General features: G+C 44.8%; 1 protein-coding gene across 2 annotated transcripts in view; it reads left to right on the forward strand.

The window, feature by feature from the left end:
- The window catches only part of LOC124287462 (ultra-long-chain fatty acid omega-hydroxylase-like), a 102800-nt gene that overhangs the window by 10000 nt on the left and 66885 nt on the right, over positions 1 to 25915 (forward strand). Inside the window, exons 6-12 of one of the 2 annotated variants that reach the window (XR_006901273.1) lie at positions 4705 to 4828; positions 6504 to 6651; positions 7634 to 7763; positions 9765 to 9877; positions 12761 to 12929; positions 15403 to 15468; positions 24600 to 24880. The exons of the other annotated variant lie outside the window; for it this stretch is intronic. The gene's annotated coding sequence lies outside the window, so the exon portion shown is untranslated. Of the gene's footprint in view, positions 1 to 4704; positions 4829 to 6503; positions 6652 to 7633; positions 7764 to 9764; positions 9878 to 12760; positions 12930 to 15402; positions 15469 to 24599; positions 24881 to 25915 lie in introns of those variants that run through there. 2 annotated transcript variants of the gene reach the window in all.

Here is a 25915-nt window from a genome sequence, read left to right on the forward strand (position 1 = left end):
GCGCTTTCCGTTTCTCGACGGCTCTGCGGGAGGTACGGCAACGCATTGCTGAGTTTATCCCCCAGGCCGCGGTGCCTACCAGCCGCTCGGACTCAGCTGAGTTCCGCCTGCCAGGCAACCCTGATGCAGGACGTCGTGGATCCTCTCCTGGTTGGGACACGCCTCCAGTTTGACTTGCCTGAGCTTGTCAAGAGGTACCAGCTGGGGGACGATTCCCTGTTCTTTGTGCCAGTGGTCGATGAGTGTGTTTTCACTTCAGTCGCCCTGGGGGGAGGTTCCGGCTGCCAGGCAAGGGCGTTTAGTGCCACCGTTTGCCCTCGCGGGCCCCCCCTACGAGGAAGTTTACCGGAATGCCATGCAGCAGGTACGGGTGGTCATCCACGAGGCCTACCTCTCCTCGGTTCAGAGGTCGGCCCTGGAGGCTGAGGGGAACGCTGGGGACGTGTCCCCGCATGTCGTTCTCTTAACGCCAACTATCCGAAGTTCAGGCCCACCTAGCGCGCGACTCCTTGCGGTCAGCGGCGTCTGCGGTGATGTGCGCAGTCATGGGGATGCGCAAGCTGTGGCTGTCGACGTCTCGCTATTCGGCAGCTACACAGCAGACCTTGCTGGCCCTTCCCTTCCGTCTGGGAGCGACGTTGTTTCCTGGGGCCCAGCAGGTCATCCGGGAGGCTGCCGCTGCAGCTACCTCCTTCAAGGATTCTAAGGCCTTGTTGGAGCACCCGCGGGCTTCTCGCCCCTGCGCTCCGGTTCCGGCTTCCTCCTCCGGGGTGCAGCCTACACCCGAGTCTGCCGGCTGGCTTTGGCCGCTGGGCAGGGGTAGGCGGAGGAGCCGTCCCGCCAAGGGTAAGGGCAAGGAGCAGACCTCTTCGTCTGGCTCCCAGCCTTTTCGCGGGCGCGGGAGGTCTGCCCGAGACGAAGTTCAGGTTTTGCTGGACAAGTCCACTATAGAGCGCATACCACCGGGCGAGGAACAGGCGGGATTTTATTCCTCGTACTTCCTCGTTCCGAAGAAAGACGGTGGGTTCCGTCCCATTCTCAACCTCAAGGGGTTGAATCGCATGCTAGAGGTTCCATCTTTCAAGATGGAGACACTTCGCTCGGTGATCTCCTCTGTTCAGCCCGGCGATTGGCTCACGTCAATCGACCTAAAGGATGCGTATCTACATGTGCCCATTCATCCATCGTTCAAGCAGTACCTCTGGTTCTCTTACAACGGGATGAATTACCAATTCACGGTGCTCCCCTTCGGCATATCCACTGCCCCCAGGGTGTTCACCATGCTTATGTTAGTGCCAGCTACCCTCGCTCGATCGCGCTAACACAGCCAGCGAGCCTAGATTCTACTCACACAGTGATAGACATTCTAGTTCGACTAGGGTGGATCATCAACCTCAAGAAATCCGACCTGGTACCCACCCAGGACTTGGTTTTTCTCGGGGTGCGGTTCCAAACTCACAAGGATCTTGTCTCCTTGTCGCCCGACCGGGTCACCAGAGTACGGGAGATGGTGTCTTCGTTCCTCTCCCAGCCCCAGGCACCAGCACGGACTTGGCTCCGTCTACTGGGCCATATGGCGGTGACTATCTCTGTAGTGTGGCGGGCGCGGTTGAGGATGCGCCCTATACAGCAAGCTTTGGCGAGTCTGTTGGCTCACTCGGAGGACCTGGAGCGGAGTCTCACAGTCCCCGGGTGGTTGTCTCCTCACCTTCAGTGGTGGACCTATGTTGGGAATCTCTCCAAGGGGGTCCCTTTGGAAATCCTGACGCCAGCTCTTACAGTTCAAACCGATGCATCCCTCATGGGCTGGGGGGGTGTTCTGGGCAGTCTGTTGGTGTCCGGACTCTGGTCCAAAGCCGAAGCCCGCCTTCACATCAACATGTTGGAACTGAGAGCTGTGCGGTTGGTTTTCGAGCGCTTCCGGGAGCATGTCCAGGGCCAGGTGGTTCGTCTTCAGTTGGACAACCGTACGGCCATGACGTACATCCTGAAGCAAGGCGGCATGGTGTCCCTAGAGCTCCTTCGGGAGAGGGACTTTTGTCCTCTGGTGCTACCAGTGCGACTGTCAGGTACTCCCTGTTTATCTCCCGGGGCTGGAGAACGTGCGAGCAGACGCTCTCTCTCGCCGGATCCTGGCCCCGCAGGATCCTGGCCCCGCACGAGTGGATGCTCGACCGGCAGGTATTCGGAGTTATCCCCAGTTGTACGGATCGTTCCAGGTGGATCTGTTTGCGTCCGGCGGGACGAATCAGATACCCGTGTTCTGCTCTCGAATGGCTTCCGATGCCTTCCTGCTGGATTGGACGGGCAAAGTGCTCTCGGCGTTCCCGCCGTTACCACTCATTCCCCGGGTCCTCTCCCAGCTGTCCACCCAGCCAGCTCGGCTGCTTGTGCTACTGGCACCGCTTTGGCATCACAGAGCTGGTTTCTGGTAATTCTCAGGTTTCTGGCTCAGCCTCCTGTTCTATTACCTTTGCGACCGGACATTCTCACTCAGAACGGCGCACCATACCCCAATCCAAGGATTCAGTGGGTGGCTTGGCCTCTGTCAGGTCTAGCCTCGAAGCACGCGGAATTCCTGCAGCAGTTGCAGACACAATTTTGGCTTCGAGGCGGGATTCGACAAACGTTCAATATGAGGATAGGTGGTCCCGCTATGCACGCTGGTGTTCAGATAGGGGGATTGCAGATCCCTTTTCTGCGGATTTAGTCCGAGTATTGGAGTTTTTGCAAGCTCGTTTGGAAGAAGGCCTGGCGGCTTCGACCATTCGTGGCTACTACACCGCTATATCCACTTTTCACACCCCTGTCGATGGTGCTCTTCTGGGGCAGCACCCTCTCGTACAGCGCTTTTTAGCTGGCGCGGATTGGGTTCGACCTGCTGTCAGGCGAACCAGCCCACCTTGGGATTTGTCAATTGTGCTCGATTGGCTGTCCTGTCCTACGTTCCCACGTCTATCGGCTATTTCCATTCAGTTGTTAACATGGAAGGCTGTATTTCTGGTGGCGGTAACATCTGGGCGTATGGTCGGCGTCTTACATGCTATGTCGTCAGACCCGGAGCTGACTGTGTTCCATTCAGATCGTGTCAGTATTCGCCTCCCAGATACTTACCGCCCGAAGGTCGATCACGCTTTCCATGTGACAGCTCCTATCGAACTTCCTACTCTTACCCAGCCTTCCACATCAGGGACCTCTCCTACAAGCACTCACCCGTTGGATGTCCGAAAGACTCTCAAGGTCTATCTCAAACGAACACAAGGGATCCGCACGGGTACCCATCTGTTCTGCTGTTACGGTGGCGGGAAGGCTGGGGTGCCGGCGAGCAAACAGACCCTGTCTCGCTGGCTTGTATTGGTCATTTGTGCTGCTTATCAGGCTAAGGGCAAGCCTTGAAGGCTCTCGGTCAGGGCAGTAGCCATGTCAAAAGCTTTGCATCGGCACTACCCATTGCAGAGATATGCTCTGCGCTATTTGGAGCCGGCCTAGCACTTTTATCAGGCACTATCAGCTCGATACACATTCACGTGATCGTGCACGCTTTGGCCGTTCTTTTCTCTCCAGTGGACAGTGTCCTGCCACCCTGACTGAGTGAGTCTTGGTTATCTGGTTTAGTTGACGCTGCTTTCAATTGTGTTTTATTGATATGTCCGCTGCTGGGTGTATAACCTCCTTTCGATTCTCTCACGGAGATTATGGTGGTAGTGAGTGTTTTTTCCTCCCTACGGTGCTCTATGATAGACCACAAGGTGGGTGGGGTTGTTTACGTTCTCACTTTGTGCGTTCTCATTATGCTTAACCTGCGAGGTCGACTCTCAGTACCTTTCCTCCCTGTCGGTTACCCTCCCATCATGCCTCTCGCTGAAGCTCAAAACGGGACATGTGACAGGTGAGTGATTGTGGCGTCTGTTACATTATTCTTAGCGATCGCTATTTGTGTGTACTTTGACAGAATTCCCTCCTCCCTGGCCTCTGGTCTTTGGGAGTCTGTGTTTATGCATATATGTACCCCAAGGACAATCTCTATGAAAAAGAATTAACCAAACCTGAAGAGGTTTTCAATTCTTTGAAGAGAGTCGTCCTTGGGGGTATTCCACTCCCGCCTCCCCGCAATTCTGTTCACTGATTTATTCAGCAGAAGGAATGATGATACGGGCCAAGGTGCTTACCTGGTTGGCTGCGCATGCGTAGCGGGAGGTAACTCCACGAGGTGGGGGCCGTATAATAGATAAAAAAGATTTTATTTATTGTACAATATTTTTATTAAAACATTGATACAACTGTCACAGGACATTTTCATATATGTACCCCAAGGACGACTCTCTTCAAAGAATTGAAAACCTCTTCAGGTTTGGTTAAGTTTCTGTGTTATAGAATCAAAATCCAGTGAAACATTTCTGTGTTGTGTCAGGATAAGAAATAATGTATTTGGCCCGAAACTTTTTAACATGAAGGCGCTTAGATAAATACAGCTTTGACTATATTAGTACCAGACAAAAACAAACTTTATTACACTACATGTGGGGGTAGAGCAAACTGTATTTCTTGAGTATTGTGGGCTTCATATCGTATCGCTGAATCTTTACACCATCTAAGTAGGGACACCTTACCTTTGTGGCAAAGCCAACAGTTGAATAATCTTTGTGGTATGTGAAATAAGAATATGTCCCATCTTATCTTTTGTCTTTTATGTTTTACATTCAGAAAACCCATCTTCTTCTTCGACTTCATTTATTTCCGGTGCCCGAGTGGCCGCAAGTTCCTCAAAACTTGCGACTATGTGCATCAGGTAGCGGAAGAAGTTATTGAGGCAAGAAGGAAAGTTGTGGTGAGTCTGGCAGCCAGGTCTTGTTTTTACTCTGTGATTTGTGGGTAAACCAGGGAATCTCCAGGGGTTACAATGTTCTAAACCAAGTAATTTCCCAGGCTTTACAGGGTTCCAAACCAGGGAAATACCCCAGGTGTTACAATGTGCAAGTGGAGTGGAAGCTATATCTGTCCCACAGAACTTGGAATTTTTCACAGATGCTGTCTGAAATTGTAAGAAGGAGGTTCAAGCTCCACTTAGTTGTGATTCATCTTGAGTTTCATGTTGAGGTTCAAGTTCCACATCCTTGAGATTCATGTTGAGGTTCAAGCTCCACATCCTTGAGATTCATGTTGAGGTTCAAGTTCCACATCCCTGAGATTCATGTAGAGGTTCAAGCTCCACATCCCTGAGATTCATGTTGAGGTTCAAGTTCCACATCCCTGAGATTCATGTAGAGGTTCAAGCTCCACATCTTTTGAGATTCATGTTGAGGTTCAAGTTCCACATCCTGATATTCATGTAGAGGTTCAAGCTCCACATCTTTGAGATTCATGTTGAGGTTCAAGTTCCACATCCCTGAGATTCATGTAGAGGTTCAAGCTCCACATCCCTGAGATTCATGTAGAGGTTCAAGCCCACATCCCTGAGATTCATGTGAGGTTCAAGCTCCACATCCTTGAGATTCATGTTGAGGTTCAAGTTCCACATCCTTGAGATTCATGTTGAGGTTCAAGCTCCACATCCTTGAGATTCATGTTGAGGTTCACTTTGACTCACCCAGGACCAGAGTCGCGAAATAGTTTCCAAATTTTTTCTAGCCAGTCAGGCTAGCTATGCCTGCAAGTTACTAGCCCAAAAATGATGGAATTCACTAGTCCAAAATTTGAATTAAACACTAGGGTTCCATCATTAAGCTGCTAATATGATGGACATTTTTATCAGGCCATAATCTTGCATGATTTAAGTTAACAAAGTCGGAGAGAATGATGTATTTGCAAAGTGACCCCATGAAAATTCACTAGCCAACCCATCCAGTGACTGTGGAGATTGACTGACCCGACTGGATTTTTAAAAGATTCAACGGGCTAGCTTGGGCTTAGTGGCTATTTTGAAAAAATATTGTTAATGAAGGGAATTGCTGATACCATCTAGATGGGGTCAAGCATGTAGCCTTGAACTTTGTAATCGGACCACACACACCCTTCAAGGGTAAAATTTGGAGCCATCAGCACATATGAAGAATCATATACCATCCATGGATTCTACTCACAGGTTTTTGAAAATGTTGTTGATAATCAACTTCAACAGGGTATCCTAATTTTCCTTTGAGTAACCAAATAAATTGTACCCACCTCACACAAACTCAGATGGGTATTTTGCCATTTTCCATTAATTGTAAAAATATGATAAAGTTTAAATGTTGGTTTACGTGTTTGTTTGGTCTGTAATATGAGAAAGAATAAGAAAGACTGCAAGTTGCCAAGTTCATGTGCTGAAATAGAACAATATTAGTTTATCTTTTTTTGTTTGTATGTATGTAATGTCAAATTTATTGAGTATTTACAAAACATGCTTACTTCAAGCGTACTTATACTCAATAGACTTAATAGGAATTGAGTTTTCACATAAATGTTTTGCGTAATTTACACAGATATGCAGCTTATCTGTACCTCTGTAAATCGTGTTTTTTCAGAGTGAGAATGGTCCTGCAACTCAGGAAGACGGAAAGAAGAAGAAGATACTGGACTTCTTGGACATTCTCCTGACAGCCAGAGATGAGGATGGGAATGGTTTGACTTCACTGGAGATCAGGAACGAAGTGGACACCTTCCTGTTTGAGGGTAAAATTTGGAAACATTGATGATATTTGAATGATGGAACTAATTCTAAAGCACTGATACTGATGATGTTCCAAGCTGAGATGAGTGAGTGAGTGAGTTTAGTTTTACGCCGCACTCCGCTATTCCAGCTATATGGCGGCGGTCTGTAAATAATCGAGTCTTGACCAGACAATCCAGTGATCAACAGCATGAACATCGACCTGCGCAATTGGGAACCGATGACATGTGTCAACCAAGTCAGCAAGCCTGACCACCCTATCTCGTTAGTCGCCTCTTACGACAAGCATGGGTTACTGAAGGTTCATTCTAACCCGGACCTTCACGGGTCAAACTGAGATGAACTGTGGTGAGGTCAGGTGAGATAGGTATAATGTTTTATTCAAGATTGTTTCACTTACATTGTGATATGTTTGAGAAAGTGTGCGGCTGCCTCTTCTTATCTGGGCAGTCTTGTAGCCTAGTGGTTAAAGTGTTCTCATAACACCAAAGACCTGGGTTCGATTCCCCACATGGGCACAATGTGTGAAGCCAATGTATGGTGTCCCCTGCCGTGATGTTGCTGGAATATTGCTAAAAGCGGCGTAAAACTAAACTCACTCACTCTTCTTATCTGGTTCCACTGTGGTAACAGGGAGGTGGGGTTGCCTAGTGGTTAAAGTATTAACTCATCATGCGGAAGACCCGGGTTGGATTCCCCACATGGATACATTCTGTGAGGCAAATGTTTGGTGTCCCCAGCCATGATATTGCTGGAATATTACTAAAAGTAGCATGATCCCATACTTGCTCACTCACTCAGAGCTTCCACCATTCCAAAGCGTATGGATGCCTCACTCAAACACAGGGCTCTTACCATGAACTCAACACTTCTTGTTTTATTGCTGTTAATCAGCATCAGGCTGTACGAAGTTGGATGGTGTGGAATATACTTAATTAATAATCTTTAAAGTGGGAAATATGACATATACTTCCCTACCTGCAGGCCATGACACAACCACAAGTGCTATGTCCTGGATGTTATACCACATGGCTAAATACCCGGAGTACCAGACTCGAGTTCAGGAAGAAATAGATGGCATTTTGAAGGGGAGAGAATCTGACCATATCATGTGGTAAGTGAGTGAGTTCTTGAGTTACTGTTAGGCAGTAACATGGGATTTTGGGTTATTCAGAAATATTTCTTAAACTCTCAAATAATAGATGATTAATATTATTGGTATAGCACAATATGCTTTTGAAATGATACCTATTGCAGTACTTTTTGTGATAATGGGTAAAAAACTACATACAATCTGTGATTATCTAAAAAAATTAAGTTAAATCTACACAGACGTTTATACTCAGCTGATGTTTTTCATAATTAATTGACAAAATGGCCTACTATACATACTATCAATTGTATAGAAAAGAAAATAACACTTCAACTCCCAATATACTGCAATATCTATAAGAATACAAGTTACCTGAATCAATACAATATATCAGTGTCCCCCAAAAGTGAACCGGTTTTGACAAGTATTTTCTCAACGATAGATAAACTGAATTTAATAAAAAAATCACAGAGTAGCCCTAGGGTATCATCAACAAGTCTACAAAATATCTAAGAGATTGGTTGCAAATTATGAGTATTGTCAAATCTCAAAACAGCATGTCAAAAATGTAATGCTATATTGGACTCTCTAAATGAGAAAGTTTACGAGGAGTGAGAGACAAATTGACCAAGCAGGTGTTAATGGACAGGATAATTATGTAGGTGGGAGGAGATATCAGTGGAAGAAATACATTAAAAGTATTTCTGCCTGAAGAAAACAACTTCGTTTAGTTGTGGAGGAAGATGGAGGCTGACACTGAGCATAGACTGAAATAAGTGAGTTTTCCCATATGGCATTGCATTTTGACATGCTGTTTTGAATTTGACAACACTCACATAATTTTATATGACATAGCTTCTTACTGTTATGTCACGTCCACCTATGACTGACACTTAGTTTTCATTGTACATGAAGAGCGGTTGAACAGCGAAAGATCTTGTGCAGATTAAGTCTGAAGTTTTATATATAAATGTATAGATAGTTCATCTATAGATATGCTTATATATTTAGTGTGATAATTTAGTGTCACTTTCATCTTCAGTGTTAAATCTGATCCATATAGAACTAGTTTAGATCAGCTTCAATAAGTAGCATCGAGGTACTGGATTGCTGTTGTTGTTATTTACTTTTATTTAACGGCCGCATTACACAACTAAAGGTATTTCGACAATGCAACGGGGTAGTACACTTATTAAGAAATGAGGGGGAGCAGAGGTGAATTGCAGTCTATAACAATACTATTTTAACTTAAAACCCCATTCGTTTATATATATTTCACCTTTACTCCAAAATACATTTACCTTTACTCCAATATACTAAGCTATGCTTGTTTTTTTCTATCATATGAATACAAGAACATTCACTAACTACAACATACCCTTCTCTCTTGTCCTTTACTTTCTGGTTATTACCTTTACAAGAACATAATTACTGGTCAATAGGATTTTAAGCAAGTATAGTTCTTCTGGGAAAGCTGATGGGCTGTGCTCATTACATGCCATGGGGGTGCCTCTACTGAGATAATTAATCCCTGTTGTTAATTTGGGATGTAGTTCAAATGGGATGTAGTTCTTATATGAGTAAACCGGTGAGTCTGTCTGTTACAACTTCTTGTTGTTTTGGGGCGGTGGGGTAGCCTAGTGGTTAAAGCGTTGGCTCGTCACGACGAAGTCCCGGATTCGAATCCCCACATGGGTACAATGTGTGAAGCCCATTTCTGGTGTCCCCATGCCGTGATATTTGCTGGAATATTGCTAAAAGCTGAAAACCAAACTCAGTCAGTCAGTCTAGTTGTTTTGTATAACCCTGATTCATGCTTTCAGCTTGACAACGATAAGAATCTGTATCAAACATCGCATCACTTGAATAAATAAGTTGTTCATCAATAAAGTTTGTCCTTATCTGACTCTCCAACAATGCCACTCAAGGAAGTGGTCTGATAGAATATTTCAGGAAACAGTAAGCAGCAATATGGCTTGTTTTTACCTGTTCAATGACTAATAAGTATCTCAATTCTTTCAGGGAAGATCTGCCCAAGCTGGAATTCTTTTCTCTGTGTTTGAAGGAGTCGTTGAGGAATAGAACGCCTGTTCCTTTCATTGAGCGTGAGCTGACGAAGGACACAGTCCTTGGTGGTAGGTTCTAAGTATATCTTTGTGAATCAAGTCATTTGTAGAGGATATCAAGACACAATATATACTAAGCAGCAAAAGAAACGTCAGTTTGGAATTTTCCTTAGCATAAACGATATAACTGTAAACTCATTTAATGTTTTGATTGCATATTTTTGATAACATCTCCAACTTTATCTGAGCAAAGGCATTCCTTCCTAAACTCAGAATTGAACCCAGGAAATGGTTTCAAAAACGCAACCTGATCTCGGAGATGGTACGGTGTTCTCCATGTCTTTTCATGCAACTCATGCTGCACATGCTGTTCAAAAGGACCAACCCTATCAAATGCAACCCCAAACCTGGTTGAAACATTTACATTACAATGTCAGCAGGATGCCGCGACTCTCGACAGCCCAGAGGAACCAGGCGTAGGAAGACTTGAAGCTGGCCACACTGCACAAGCCATTGCCAATCACTTCCAGGCCAACGTTCAGCACCATCTACAGGCTGCAGCTTAACGTTTCTGGGCCACCAACACCACAAATGATCACTCCCGTACTGGCAGACCAAGGGTGACCACAAGACGACAAGACTGCCATGTTGTGCGACAGCATGCACAGAATCCTTTCATGCAGGCATCCGAACAGCACATGCCAGACAGTAGGAACATACGGAAGACCAATCAGTACTGATACAGTACGCCGACGTCTTAACAGCGGGAAACTCCATTGCCGTAGACCTTACCGTGGACCTATCCTCACCCATCGTCTTTGGCGTGAACGTCTACAGTGTGCCCTACAACACCAAAACTGGCGATACAGGCAATGGAGAACTGTTCTGTTCACAGATGAGAGTCGGTACTGCGTATGAACTGCAGATGGCAGAACAAGAATATGGCGACAACGTGGCCAGCGTTACTCAGACCAATGTGTTATGGAAAGAGACTCATGGGGAGGTGCAAGCATCATGGTATGGGATGGAATAGGCCTAAACCAGAGAGTGGGTTCTGTGGTGTTCCAGAACCTTGGTCCAGGGAGAGGAGGCGGCATCACAGCGTTGCACTACATCGACCAAGCTCAAAGCACTACATCGACCAAGCTCAAAGACCCCACTTCATACCACATTTCGCACGTCGCCACCGAACAACATTTTCCAGTATGATAATGCCCGGCCCATACTGCCAGGGCTACGGGACTTCCTACAGCAGAGCGGTGTCAACATTATGCAGTGGCCAGTTCTTAGTCCTGATTTTAACCCGATTGAACATCTTTGGGATGAAATTCAGAAGAGACTGAATAATGTCATACCAAGGCCGAACACAGCCGATTTATTGCGCCAGGCCTTTCTCAGAGTGTGGTTCCAGGTGCCAATGGCCTTCATAAATCGATTGGTGCACTCCATGCATAGACGCTGTGCTGCAGTTATTGCCGCTCGTGGTGGTCACACTAGATACTGAAGTCAAGGGTCTGAGTGGACTGCAAACGTTCACGTAATGTCTTGAAATTGTGCTGAGTTATTCATTGATGAGTCAAGATATTGTACGCAAAAATTTTGATCCGCTTAATTATGTCCATTTCTGTAATGATTTGATTACAGTGCCTATCTAATTTTTTTAATTAAGAGGACGGTGTATTTTGGCTGCTGAGTATATTAAATATAAACTTTTATCAAAGTATTTATTTGATATGAGGCATGATGAATTTGGATGTTTTTAATAGATGAAATGAGATCTTAAATTGTGTTCCATTAAAACCAACAGTGCTTTCAATGAAGAGGTTGCAGTTTGAGATTCAGTAGCATGTAAATTTTACTTGAAACTTACCCTCTAAACTGGAAACACAGTTGTGGCTTCACTGCCATTCTCCATGACACAAGGAGGAAAACAAAAGTGATATTTCTTTGGTAGAAGTGTATGCACATGCATGTAGCAATACTGTAAATCTTATCTTTAAAGGGCATTTAGAAGTGGGAATGCATGAGAAGAGCAAGAAGTGTATGCAATACTGTAAATCGTGAAATTAATGCAAGAGTGAATTGAATGTGAAAAATTAGTGTTGTCTTTCCCTGCATTAATTTAACTTGACAGTTATATTTAAAAAATGACATCCACCTGTCGTATAAATTTGTAACTGCAGTAATTTCAAGATTTACAGTACTTAGATTTACTGCTATGAAACAGTGTTCTGTAAAGAATTAAACCTTCCTGTGACAGTTCTGTGATTGATATAATGCATTGACATGCCATAAACCAAGTCACTGAATCAGACCATCCATGTTGAGGTGTTGAGGATCAGTTCTAACCTAGAATCCCAACAGACTGACAGCCCCACTCAACCCCTCTGAACCATTCTTTGTTCTCACAATCTCGGATTACCTGCCCTTGATTTAACTTGCCATTTTCATTGGTTTGTTGATAGATCTAACATACAAATGAGAATGTGAGTTACTGTTAACAGCCTCAATATCAACAACATGGTAACCAGTCCCACTGATTATGATGAAATTTGTGAGAAGTTCACATTGAAAACTGAGTGACAAAGAAAGCCCTAAAGAGAGATTTTCTAAGGGAAAAGATGTCTTTGTCCATTGTAACTGGCAGTGGCTTTGATTTCTAAGCAATATCAGTTGCACCTTATGCTCCACGGTGATTGGTTCAGTAAAATATTCCTAAAATTTAAAGGCAGGTAATTTGTGATCGCTAAGAACCATAGGAACCAGTAAGTTGAATGGCATGTAAAATTTTAAACTGGGCACAGGTTGCATGCGATTGTTTATTACTGATTTGTCTGGAAGCTGGTATGAGGATTCTTGTTTCTGATGTACCTGAAGGACACTTTACTGTGGCCAATATGGTACACATATATGGCTCGAAGACATGAAATTTTAGTCCCATCTTTTCTTCAGGATATGATGTCCCCAAAGGCACATTTGTGGGTATGCATCTATACAATCTGTGCCACAACCCCCATGTGTGGGATCGCCCGCAGGAGTTCTCATCCTGAGAGATTCCTTTCTGAAGAAGTGAAGGCACAGGACCCCTTTTCCTATGTTCCCTTCTCTGCTGCGGATCAAGGTATTTACTCTGGAGATATACATGTCTATGTCATGCTTTGTCACAATGCTAAATGTGTAACTGATAGGTTGAGAAAGGAATTCTTTTCTATAAATATTACCTTCAAAGTCCCTAAAGTCAGATGTTGCAATATTCCAGTAATATCAATGATGTGGAACACCAGACATGGGCTTCACAATTTGTATCCATGTGGGTAATCAAACTCGGGTCTTCAGCATGATGAGTGGACACTTTAACCACCTAGGCTACCCCACAGCTATTGTTTAAGTCATTGGTGTGTAACAGCGGTATCATCAGTCAAGATTTGAAAACAGACGAATACTTGTAAGGGGTTCAGGGATTTATTGTCTTGGATGATGGATCAGGTGATAAAACCCATGAAATAAAACATAAACATCTCCAATTACTGGTATACAGCAACAAGTACATAGTTAACATATAATTACATTTAATATTTTCTGCACACCACAAGGGTTACTCAATTTAAGTATAAGTATCAGCCTATCTTACAAATTACAGTCATACAAATGAAAATCTGATATGTAACATAACATTAAGAACATAACCCATGCAATTACTAACCTCGCCTCAGGGACGCAGGTAATCCACAATCTACGGTAAACAACCAGTTGCAAATGAGTGCTTCAAAGACCTAATATAATAAAATAACACAATTAAATACAATCTATATTACACCACGTTATCACGCACACACACACACGCACACACACTCTTTCTTCCTCATGTCATCCATAATATGTACCTAATCTACAATGTATACACTATAGTCTACATTAACCAAACGTGTAATAATCTTAATAACATAACAAGTGTGTCATGATATTAAGCATATAAAATATTTACATCATATCATCATGTACAGTCAGACCTTTGTTAATACAAAACAATTTGGGTTTTTAAAAACGCTCGATAGTGAAACGCGCTCGCATCGCTGGAAACCACAGTATATGCACCGAAGTTACTCTCTTGATATCTTTCCTTACCATCGATACGCGGAAGAAATCAAAACAAAACATCAAAGACAATCACTGGATTTATTACACATTGCTTCACCTACACATTTTACTTACAAAAAGTTGTCTTTAATGGTGGGCTGCTGTAAAGGCATATTCGGGGATTCTTTGACTTGGCAGAATTTCAACATGCTTGGAAACAGTTCTTGATCGCCTGATAGGAAAAACATCTGCCCATGCAGATTTTCAATGACCCAAGGCTTCTCTCTTAAGTTTATACACTGGGGTTTGTCATCTTCAGCACGCATGCATGAAAATGTCTCACTTATTATCTCACAGAACATGTCAGATGTCATCCACGCTTCGTGGTTGAAACGGGTACCAGCATAGATTTCTGGATTGAAGTCTTTCCCAAATATATACATATTAAGGCATTTCGTTCTGGCGGCTTATTGCGGGACCCCATTTTCTCGCTTCCGCAGATTACGGGAAGGAGGGAGGGTGTGTCCGTTAGTTTGCTTTTAGCGAGGTTTCGCTGGGCACTTACATGTTCGACCCTGACCCTGGTTCATGCCCCCGCCTGATTTTACATGGTGGACACGTGACCGGGTAAGGTGTTTTTCTGCTATAATGAGCTTGGGAAATCTAATTCTTTGCTCTGGGTGTTTTCTGCAGACAGAATGCCGCTCCTAGTTCGTCTTTAGAGTCTGTCTTATAGCATCTAAGGAGGACATATAAAAAAGAATCGAACCAACCTGTATAGGTTTCAGATTCTGAATATATTCCTTGGGTAATGCCCGCCCACCTCCCCACATTCTTGTCTGATGTCAGTTCAGCATGGAAAGTGAGGTGCGAGGCTACGGTCTAGAGTTACCAAGCTCATTGTAGCCAGAGGGCCCTGTAAGGGTGGTCTCACAAGACAAAACGTAGTTTTTGTTTTGCAAATATTTTATTCAAATATTGTTACAATCCGTCGGTGGGATTTAAAATGCATTTAAATGCTATAAGTACCCTAAGGAGGAATATTTCAAAGAATCTGAAACCCATACAGGCATAGTTCGATTTCTCTTTGTCATAATTTTTAAAGACCAGGGCCCCGTTCCTCAAAGCGATCCTAAGCGCCACGACAGTCGTAAGTCTATGATAAAGTATGGGAGTTACGATCATCGTAAGCGCTATGATCGCACAGAACGAACGGGATATAGACCACAACCCTATATGTAATTGTACATTTGGTTAAAATGTCTGCTTTTTTAATCAAAAGGGGGCGTGGGGTAGCCTATAGTTAAAGCGTTAAGCTCGTCACGCCTATGACCCGGGTTCGATTCTCCACATTGGGTACAATGTGGTGAAGCCCATTCTGATGTCCCCACCATTGATATTGCTGGAATATTGCTAATAGTAGGCGTAGAAACCATACTCTCACTCACTCACTTTTTAATCAAAAACATATTTTAATTTTTGCCTCCTTTCTTAATCCCTGTCTGTGTCTATTTTAGAAACTGCATTGGGCAGAACTTTGCTATGCATGAAATGAAGGTCGTCCTTGCACGAATATTGCACAGGTAATGTACGTTTCAGTGTCCTTTTTACTGTGAAAGGCAGGACATAAGATTTGTAATTGAAAGTTATAACAGTATTATAAGTATCACAGTATCACATAGAGTGTATGCAGTGTATACATCCTGGGAACTGAAGTGATAATGCTACAATATAAGTTGTCCACTGGTCACGAGGGGGACATGGGTTGATCTTAACCTCTATGTAACCTTGGGCTCAGGGAACATAAGCAAGCGTAGAGGGTACATCAGCCCATATCCCCCTCGTGACTAAGTGAACAATGTACTAGTATTTATCTTACCGAACCCCTCAATGTTAATTTTGAACTGTTTGAAGCACAGGTATGGGATCATTATGTCATGGAATATTAATTCATACAAAAATTCATTATTAATTATAACCACTACAAGCGATATATTAGGATTCAGATATTAGGAAAATATAAATATAGAATAAGTTGCTTCATCATGCATCAGTAATAGCTTAGAGAAAGACTCCAGTCAAAAGTAGCAAAACTCATATCACAGACATACTATTGAAAACAGTATAAATTACGGATGCACAATTTCTCGCAGATGTTGAAGATAAATCCTAGTCTATGGTGGTATCAAGGACTCAAGCTGTTAGACAAACCTTTCAGTAAGACAAAGTTATGTCAAGATGGTTTAATAAAGTGTTTTTGATAAACATGTCATCATCTATATGACAATAACATTAAGCAAACACCAATTTAGGGTCATTAAGACATGGCCCAGAGTAAAGCGCATCTATTGTAATCAAAAGCACCTATTGTAATACCATAAACATCCAAGCATACAGTAAATATGCCAACAAGATTAGTGCCAGTTAAAATAGGATTAGCAGGATTTCAAGTACTCCCCCACTGTCTGGTCATTCTCTATAGTGATTGTTCTTGTATGTGACTTTAAATCTTTAACTCACTCACACTGGTCATTCCCAGTCTTGTAGGACACACCCCAGTCTCTATATTCTGTATTGGTTAATGTAGAGCACACCCATTTTGTATCAGTCAACCAATCGTAATCTTTATTGTTTTAATTCCAGATTAAATAGTTTGAAACTTCGAATATTTTCCTTATCCTGACTCATGCTTATTGCTTGTCTCCTTCCTCTTGCGAACTTAGTGGAACACTCTTGGATCTCCTATTGAAGCTCCTTCAATACAAAACAGGACGTAAGTCACTACTCACCAGAGTTGTCTCTATTTCCGTGGCCACCGTTCTCCTCCCACGCTTCACTCTCTCCTCCTTCGCCCTGTGAGCAGGTTGTGAGAGCTGGCCCGTGTCTCTTTATACAGCACTATATCCTTTTATTACTTAGTTATTATCCTCTATTCTACTTTTAGAGAGGGTTTAGTTAGTATTCTACTACAATATGGTTTGAAATTTAGTCATATTTAGCATTGTTTAGTCACGGTTTTGTAAATTGTTTGTTCAGTTGTTTACTTTTCATGAAAACCTGTTTCAATTGTAGACTTCGGTTCTCTGCTGCTGACCCTCATCAACGCCAGCCCCTAGCTGCACTAAGCCATGTTCTTCCAGCTCGGCTGCATTCATTGCCAGCATTTAACTAATTTTGCATTTAATAATTACCTTCTTTTCGTCCTTAGGCGTGCTGTAGATAAGGTCGAGACGGGTTTGTCATGTCAAGGATAAACCAGCTGGAGTCCCTTACGAGTCAACTGATGTCAGGCGACCCTCTTCCGTCTGGTGCTCACGCCTGAGACTTCCTCGGGGGCGGGTGGGGACGGTGTCCGCCACCTCCATGAAGAGGCCTGCTACTCCGGATGTCCCATCGTCGCAGTCTAAGAGTAGGAAGTCGTCATCTACCCAGAGAAGGCTACGCACCCCCAGGACGATGGCCACCATTCTCACGAGATTGTCCGATTGACTGAACAGGGACTCTACCATGAGCAGCCATCGTCATCGACTGACTGACTGAGTTGAGTTGACGCGCTTTAGCAATCAATTCAGGGACTATCACGATGGACAGCAGTATGGGCTTCACACATTGTACCCAGAGATACATCGCATAAAAGAGGCCAGTTTTAGCAACGGTGACTTCAGCGCCAGATCTCTACGCCGGTCGGAGGTATCTACGCTGATGGCAGATGACCGATCCTTGACCAAATCGCTACCACCGCCAGAAAGGGCAGCTCATCTCTCACCGCAGACATTCAACCCGGGTACTTCATGCAGCAGTTTTCCCAACAGATCATGGAGATGATGGAGAAGCTTCCGCACTGGAGAGGGGGCATCGCGATGATCAACAACCAGCCCGCAGAGGGGACCCGGCAGCCTCGAAGGTTCCAACGCAGACGACGCTTCAGAGAGGCCCTCCAACAAGCGTGGCGTCTGGAAACAAATCTTGCGCATCAGGACCAGCCTGCGCGAAGGGCGAGGACTCCACACATCTCTGCTGCGGACTTGGACGATTAGCATTCGCGAAGGCTTTCAGCGGGCGACTCGCCCATCCCCAGATACGGACTCGGACGATCAGCATTCGCGAAGGCACTCACGAAGGACCAATCGCCTATCCCCAGATGCGGACTCAGATGATCAGCATTCACGAAGGCACTGGCGAAGGACTTCGGATACAGCATCCAAGACTTCTTCTGCCTCACGCAGATCGTCGAGGGATTCACCGAGGCATTCGCGAACCAAAGTCGCTCATCTCAGCGCAGGTCTCCTACAGCGCAAGAGTTCACCCTACAGACGTGCAGTTCACGGGCTCCTATCCACGATCTCCACGCAGGTCTCCGCGAAGGTCTCCACGAAGGTCGCCCCGCCAGTCTCCACGCAGGTCTCCGCGCAGGTCTCCACGCAGGTCCCCGCAGTCGCAAAGGTCACCACCCAGATCACCGCCGGAGGAGGATCACCATTCCTTGCTCAGCACACCTATCACAGAGGACGACGGCGGGATTATCTTCTCGGACTCAGAAATACGCTACTGGATGGCCAACGGTCTGGACTTGGCGTCACCCTCTAAGGAAGTGAATACAGCTCACACCTATCTAATGCAGGATGATGACGTCGACACGATCACTCTCCCACCGATTGATCCCATCGCAGCGGTCCCAGAGAACTTAGACGCAGCCTTCAAGAAAGCCACGAAAGCCCAGGCGCCGCATCTGCCACAGTTCAACGCCAAGAAGTTCTCATCCCACAACATGGATCCGTTCCTGAAGGCACAGGACATCGATTTGAGAACTATAAAGTCATCAGCGATGCCAAGACCAAGTCTTATAAGGTCGAAGACAAGAAGTTGGCGCAAGTCGAAACAATGACCAGGCGGATGTTCTTCGGCCTCAACAGATCAGGGCAATCAAGCGAAACGCTCATCAAGCTAAGTTCGGGGGCTTTTACTGCGGAAGAAGACAGGATGATATACTCTGCACTCCTTATGCAGAAGAAGGACCGCAATTTATGACGGACCATCTCTCATCAATCTCCGTAGAGCACTGACACTAGTACTCCGACGACAAGGTCTACTCGCCTCCTGCAGCTGGAGTGAGCGCTTCACCAAGTCAATACTCTACAGAGCCCCATGGTCAACTCCATCCATCTTCGCTGGAGAGATTGACGACATTGCCGAAAGGAAGTCACCAAAGACTCCAGAGAGGTCCTCATGATCAAGTCCATTGATACACTGGCCAGCGCCATCAGGCAGACATCCCAGCGCTTACTTTCGGGCAGGTCGAAGTTCGCCGGGATCCAGAAGGCAAGAGACAAGAAAATGAGGTACCTCCAGAGGCGTAAAGATTCTTTCCAGAGGCGAAAAGATTCTTTTCGGGTAAGCCCAACCGGCAACTATAGAGGATCGACCGGACGAGGCAGGGCACCCAGAGGCGCCAGGGATCATCGGCGATGAAAGAGGGGTTCGGAACAACTGGAGTCTTCCACCCCAGCCGCTCCCATACAACCTTCACAAGCGGGTGGACGCCTTCAACTGTACTGGGAAAACTGGGGACTACTTCAAGATCCGTTTGTATCCAGGGTCCTAAGAAACGGATATCAGTATACAACTAAAAAGCAGCTCCACCGAAACATAGCTCTAATTCTCACAAGTTCGGCTTCAAGACCCATCTGACAGAGAGTTTATGAGAGGCGGTCACATCTCTACTAGAGAAGCAAGCCATAGAAGTCATGGATCCAGCCAACATCACACCAGGGTTCTACTCCCCAGTTTTCCTAGTGCCCAAGAAAAACTCCAAAGAAAAGTTCCAACTTATCTTCTAATATGAGGGCGCTCAACAAAGACTATCTACGCGAGTCCTCCCAAGTTCGACATTATACATCTACCTCAACTCACTCCCACCTCATCCGCCTGATGGACTACATGGCCAGCATAGATCTACAGGGCGCTTACCTGCATATTCCTGTACATCCGCCTCGAGGAAGTACCTCAGGTTTACTCTGGATGGTCTACACTACCAATGGAAGGTCCTGCCATTTGGAATATCATCGGCCCCTGGTTGTTTACAAGGGGTGACGGGAAGCCATAGTCACTATATCTACATCATCGAGGTCTACGCGAGTGCATTCTACCTCGACGACGGGATTCAAGTACATCAAGATCCCAAGCATCTCAGACTACAGCTGGACTTCACCATCAGACCGCTTACACAACTGGGGTGGCTAGTGAATCTACTCAAGTCGGACCTAGAACCTACACAGGACCTGCAGTTCCTATGCATCAGATTTCTCACGACGCAGAACCGCGATCGCCGGACCCGATGGCTCAAGATTCAACAGACCATCTCACAAGCTCTACTCTCACGCGGGCCACTACGACAATGGCAGAGTCTGTTGGGTCTCCTCACGTCAGCACAAGACATGACAGCCAGAGGTCGGTTACAACTACGCCTCGTAACAGGTCTTCATCAATGCTCATTCGACGACCGACCCTTCGGGTCTCCAAAACTGCCTAGGACCACATCTACTATGGGTGGACCCAGAGATCGAATGTTCATGCGAGGCACCTACTTAGCAGAGCTGGAGTGCAAGACTCATCTGTAACGCGGGACGCTTGCTCCAAAGGTTGGTATACACCTCATTTAAACGAAGTGGGCGGCCGGAGATGGAACAGCGAGGAGGAAAATCTGCACATCAACATGCTGGAAATGAAAGCAGCTCGTCAACGCCATACTCCACTGGGCCAACATTCTACAGAATGCTCATCTAATGGTGCACACGGACAACTCCACAGTGGCGCTTTTACATAAACAAGCAAGGATCAACACGATCATTGAACCTGCTGGACCTCTGCTTTCAACTGGATCCACATGCAAGCATGCCAGCATTTCAGGAGCCATGAATGTGATAGCAGGCATCCCTCTCCTGTCCAACTCAACCCGTCTTCCAACGGAATGGATGCTACATCCAGAGATCTTCAAACAGATCATAATAATAATAATAATAATAATAATAGTGGATTTGTATTGGCGCTTTTCCATACTTGGATATTATGCTCAAAGCGCAGTGAGATTTGATCAGAAGCTTGGCATGGAAAAGATGGGTTTTGATAGCTTGTCATCAAGGAGATGGGAACCCCACTAATAGACCTCTTAAGCCACAAGCTTCAACAGTCAGCTAACAACATTCGGCCTCACCAATACCAGATCCGCAGTGCCGCAACGGACACTCTCAGCATATCCTGGGAAGGACTAAAACGCTGCAGCGCTTTCCACCTTCAACTCTAATACCGAGGGTGTTGCAGAAAATCAGCCAGACCACGGACCTACAACTGATTTTGGTCGCAGCCCTACTGGCCAGCAGAGTGTGGTTCCCCATTCTCATACAAGAACTAGGACCACCGCAATCGCAACTGCCAGGAGTGGACCGAATCTTACCAGTAGTACATCCTCACACAAAGCAGGCACCGCACGGCAACCCAGGGGGCATTCCGACTACACGCGTGTGGACTGTATCAAGGTGTGCTTGAACAAGAGAGGGTGCTCCGCCAGAGCAGCGAAAGCAGTGACACTAGCTCTCGCCAAGTCTAGTTCCGCACTTAACTTGTCACGGCGACAAGTGGCGAAGTTTTGAGACATGCAGCTGCAAGGAACGGTTTTCAGCTAGAAAGGCAATGCACCCTCAAGTGGCGGACTACATTTGTCACCTACGGCATTGAGCTCCAGTCATCACTATGAGGACAGGTGCCAAGCTAACGAAAGTACCAGAGTTACTGGCCTTGCTACGCTCTTAAAAAAGGAGGACCAACAACAGAGATTCAAAAGCTCCGGCGTGGGACCTCAACGTTGTTCTACGACATCTCACCAGTGACGCTCTTCACGAACCATTAGAGAGGACATCCATCGAAGTTCTTGACACAAAGAGCGCTGTTCCTGCTAGCCCCTAGCAACAGCCATGGGATGTCGGAAATACATGCTCTGGACTTCTGAGAGAACACGCTTTGATGAAAATCAAAACACAGTGCATATGGGACTACGGTGGATTTCATCGCCAAAGAATCAACTGCCAGGTCAACCGGACAGACAATTCCAATTTCTGTTAAATGTCTATTTGTTATATGTTGTCCGTGTTTGCCGTTGAACTCCGCCTCTTAATTTTCACCTTTTTATCTGTTTCCAGGAGCCTTGTTGACAAGGATTTCCCTTCACCTCTGTTCTATTTTGTGATTCAGTACCCATCTTCTGGGCTTTCCCTATTCTATTTATAAGTCACATCAAAGGCTTCCTTTGATGTGTTATCTGTCCTCTAATTGGCTATTGTGTCCCTCTGTCTACTTCCTTTGGCTCCAATTGCTGTCGCTGAGGTGGAAACATCTTTTCTTTCTTCAGGTATGGCCATTTTCTAATCCTTTTCCATCTGCCTCAATTTTATCTTAACTTCTATATAAAGGTGCTTAAATTAATACAAACAGTAATTTAAAACTATTAAGGGTAATATTTAATTTATGATTTTTAAACTTTAAAGCAATTAATTATAACTTGTATACATTGTATTGACCATGTGCATTGCATGGACCGTGTACTCTCCATACATTTACAAATTTGTTTTGCAAAGGTTTATTGATTACTTTGGCTAACTGATACTTGTTTACAATGCATAATATAGTTAATGTAAATTTAATATTTTAATGACTCCAATTGCTGTTGCTGAGGTGGAAACATCTTTTTCTTTCTTCAGATACCTCAGCAACAGCCTCATAATAAAATCATAACATCATCACCATTGTTTTTGTCTTGTACCCAACGGCCCAGAGCGAGAATTCCCCAGGCTACCTCGGCTACACCAGCAGTATCATCTCCAGTCCTTGGACCACAAGATCGCAGGATCCTATCCTTGATGCCCAGTGAGAGCATTAAAAATATATCTACAAAGATCCAGAATCAGGAGACACAAGTTCAAGTTACGACTTTTCGGGTCTCCGATGTCAACAGCATTAATGCCAGACAGAGGTCTCCTCGCGACTACTCAGATATCAATCTGGATCAGAACTGTCATTCTCACCGGGCCTACAAAGCAGCAGGACTAGATCCTCCAAGAGCCTCCAACCCACACGAAGTTAGAGCTCTGGCGTCAGCACGCACAAACTACATGGGAATTGCTGGCTAAAGAGCGATAATGGAGGGCTGCTTTTGGAAATCTGACATGGTGTTTGCAAAGCCACTGCCCTGAGGGATATAAGCCACCCGAGCCCATCTCTGGCATTCCACCATTTCGGCCCACTGGTTGTAGCACAACAGTTGACAGTCCCATAAAGGCGTTGAGGCGAAGTCTCACCCTTTTATCACATGACTTACAAAGCCTACACTCAGCAGAGTTCTGCTTAGAAGTCTTCAATGCACGCCTAACGACTAGCATAAGTGATATGACCCAGTACTTGTAAGGATACTTGTACAGGAAAGAGATGCGGCTTCTCCACTTAGTGCTTTGCATCCAAGAGCTGGAGACAAGAAAAATCCACATAAAAAATGTTAACAGAAGAAAGGACCAAAGTTAAAACATTCCTTGGTCCCCATCAAAAGGCAGCTGGAAGGACAAGGTCAGCGGCAGCAGCTTAAGAGATTATGAAGTTAACTTACAGTGCCAATAGGAGTGGCACCCATAGGGGTATAGATGGCGTAAATCACTACATGAAATCGAAAAGCTACTTGCCAGCCTCCAATCTGTCGGGATTCTACAAGCAATAAGCATGGAGTCAGGAGTAAAATTGATATTTTATACTTATCCTGACTCATGAGGTAAGCCCTCCCAACCTCCCCCACTAGACACTTTGGATTTCCCTGCAAATTCTAGTGTCGGGCTCATAATCAGGAGAGAGTGAAGCGTGGGAGAACGATGTGGCACCACGGTTTCCCGCCAAAGCGAAATAGAGACAACTCTGGTGAGTAGTGATTTTATCGTCGCCTGTTTTATTGAAGGGAGCTTCAATAGGAGATACAAGTGTTCCACTAAGTTAAGCAAGAGGAAGGAGACAAGCAATAAGCATGATTCAGGATAAGTATAAAATATCAATTTTACTCAGAAAATTACATGTTTGTCAGTAGTAGGGTTTAGACTCCCAGCACTGGTCAGCTCTAGCCCTTAGCCAGGAGTGGGGGTTGTACTGACTCTCTGTGGCCACCCCATGTTATTCCATTCTTGTAAATAAAATTATGATTAGCCTGCTTATGACTTAGGACTCTTTGCTGAGTTAACTCCCCAGAAGCTGACCAGCATGCGCCAATTTAGATAAGGGGTTTCACCAGAACCCCTCACTTGGACCCAAGACCCCATCATAATAATTATAAGAATGAATACCAGAGTTAGGCTTTTAGCCAATACCAATAACAGCCAAACACTACTAACTTCAACAGTACCATATGAATTTCCACAGTTTGTCATTCCCAGCGGGTAACATAGAAAATGTTACTTTCAGCTAAAAGCCGGTACATTGATTGACCCAACCCATCAGAAAGCGACATTTTTTGTGTGAGGTAAGATAAATTATTATCTTGCCTCTCCTTCATTGAAAGGTGATTTTAATTGATTAATGAAAGCAACATGCTACTTTATGCTTTGTGGTCAGATTTATTCTCCCGCACACAAACTACACCATCTGTATTCTAATTTTAACCATTATTAACAAAATCATATGTTTTCTTCAGGTTCACCTTACAGCCTTGATGAAAATCGATGAGGTAAGGATGTTGACCATGGCTGTATTGAGAGCAGAGAATGGAATCAAGATGTATGCCAACGCCGCGGGCCTTCTGCCTGATCTCGACCTGAGGGCACCATGAAGTTACGCCACACATCCATTGTGAGCAGTACAGTGTTACAGAGGTTACTGAATGGTAATTATCAGTCAACTACTTTAGATTAAGTGTCAGTCTCTTTACTCCTGTGGGTGTCTGTTTTGTCTTCACTATTTGACTGTTTATTCTGTGCCAAGCGATATGAATCATTGTGATATCATTGTGCAGGTTAAGCCCCAAGATTTTAATAGTAGTGTTGATATACTGAGAGAAACAAATAAAGGAACACAGGAAAATTCCAAGTGTTCCTTTAATATTTTCAAAGTTTCATCACCAGCTTTGAATAGTGCTGTGGGTAGAAATCTGAGAATAAATAATGGAACTCTGCCATGAAGCTGATTGTTCCCTTATTTGTTTCCCTCAGTATAGTACCAGTAAATATAGCTATTCAAATTTGTCTGGGTAATAATAATAATAATTCATTTTCTATAGCGCCGAGTTCCAGCTAGGCTGCTCACAGCGCTTATTGCAGTTCAGTCTATTTCATTTCAAATAGATGTATCTTTAAATGTTTTCATAAAAGTTTGTAGACTTGGGGGGATTTTAGCGACATAGGGAGGTTGTTCCATAGCATGGGAGCTGCACATTCAAAGCAGCGGTCCCCGTATTTGGTCCTGGATGGTCTGGTGATAAGCAGATCTTTATCTTGTGATCTAAGAGTTCTTGTTGGTCTATGGTTGTTAAGAAGAGATGACAAGTAAGATGGAGCAGTGTTGGTCTTCAGGCACTTGTACATAATGGTGAGGTACGTTGAATTTTATCGTCTGGCAACAGGTAGGCAATGCAGTTCTTCTTAACCTGGGGGTGATGTGGTCTCTTCGAGGATAGCGAGTTATTATCCTGGCGGCTGTGTTTGTACAACCTGAAGTCGATGAACCAGGGGAAGCTGTTATCCCAAACAAAAAGTGAATTGGCATAGTCAAAGTGAGATCTTGACTGTTGCTTGGTGAGAGTTTTGGGTAAAGACAATCGACTTTTAATAATAATGATGATGTTAGCACCGATGTCTGTCTCACAGCCCCAACCTTATCATTTCCCCTTCACTTTAGCCCTTGATGTAATGCTATAGACCAAAAATAAAGTAAGTGTATACAGTCAAATCCTGATGAGTCGGATCTCTGGGGAACAAGTAATAAATTCGACTTATCGATGTATTTGAGACATAG

Source organism: Haliotis rubra, unplaced genomic scaffold (genome assembly GCF_003918875.1).
Source record: "Haliotis rubra isolate DU_JTF1 unplaced genomic scaffold, ASM391887v1 Scf400, whole genome shotgun sequence".
Taxonomy (NCBI): Eukaryota; Metazoa; Mollusca; class Gastropoda; order Lepetellida; family Haliotidae; genus Haliotis; species Haliotis rubra.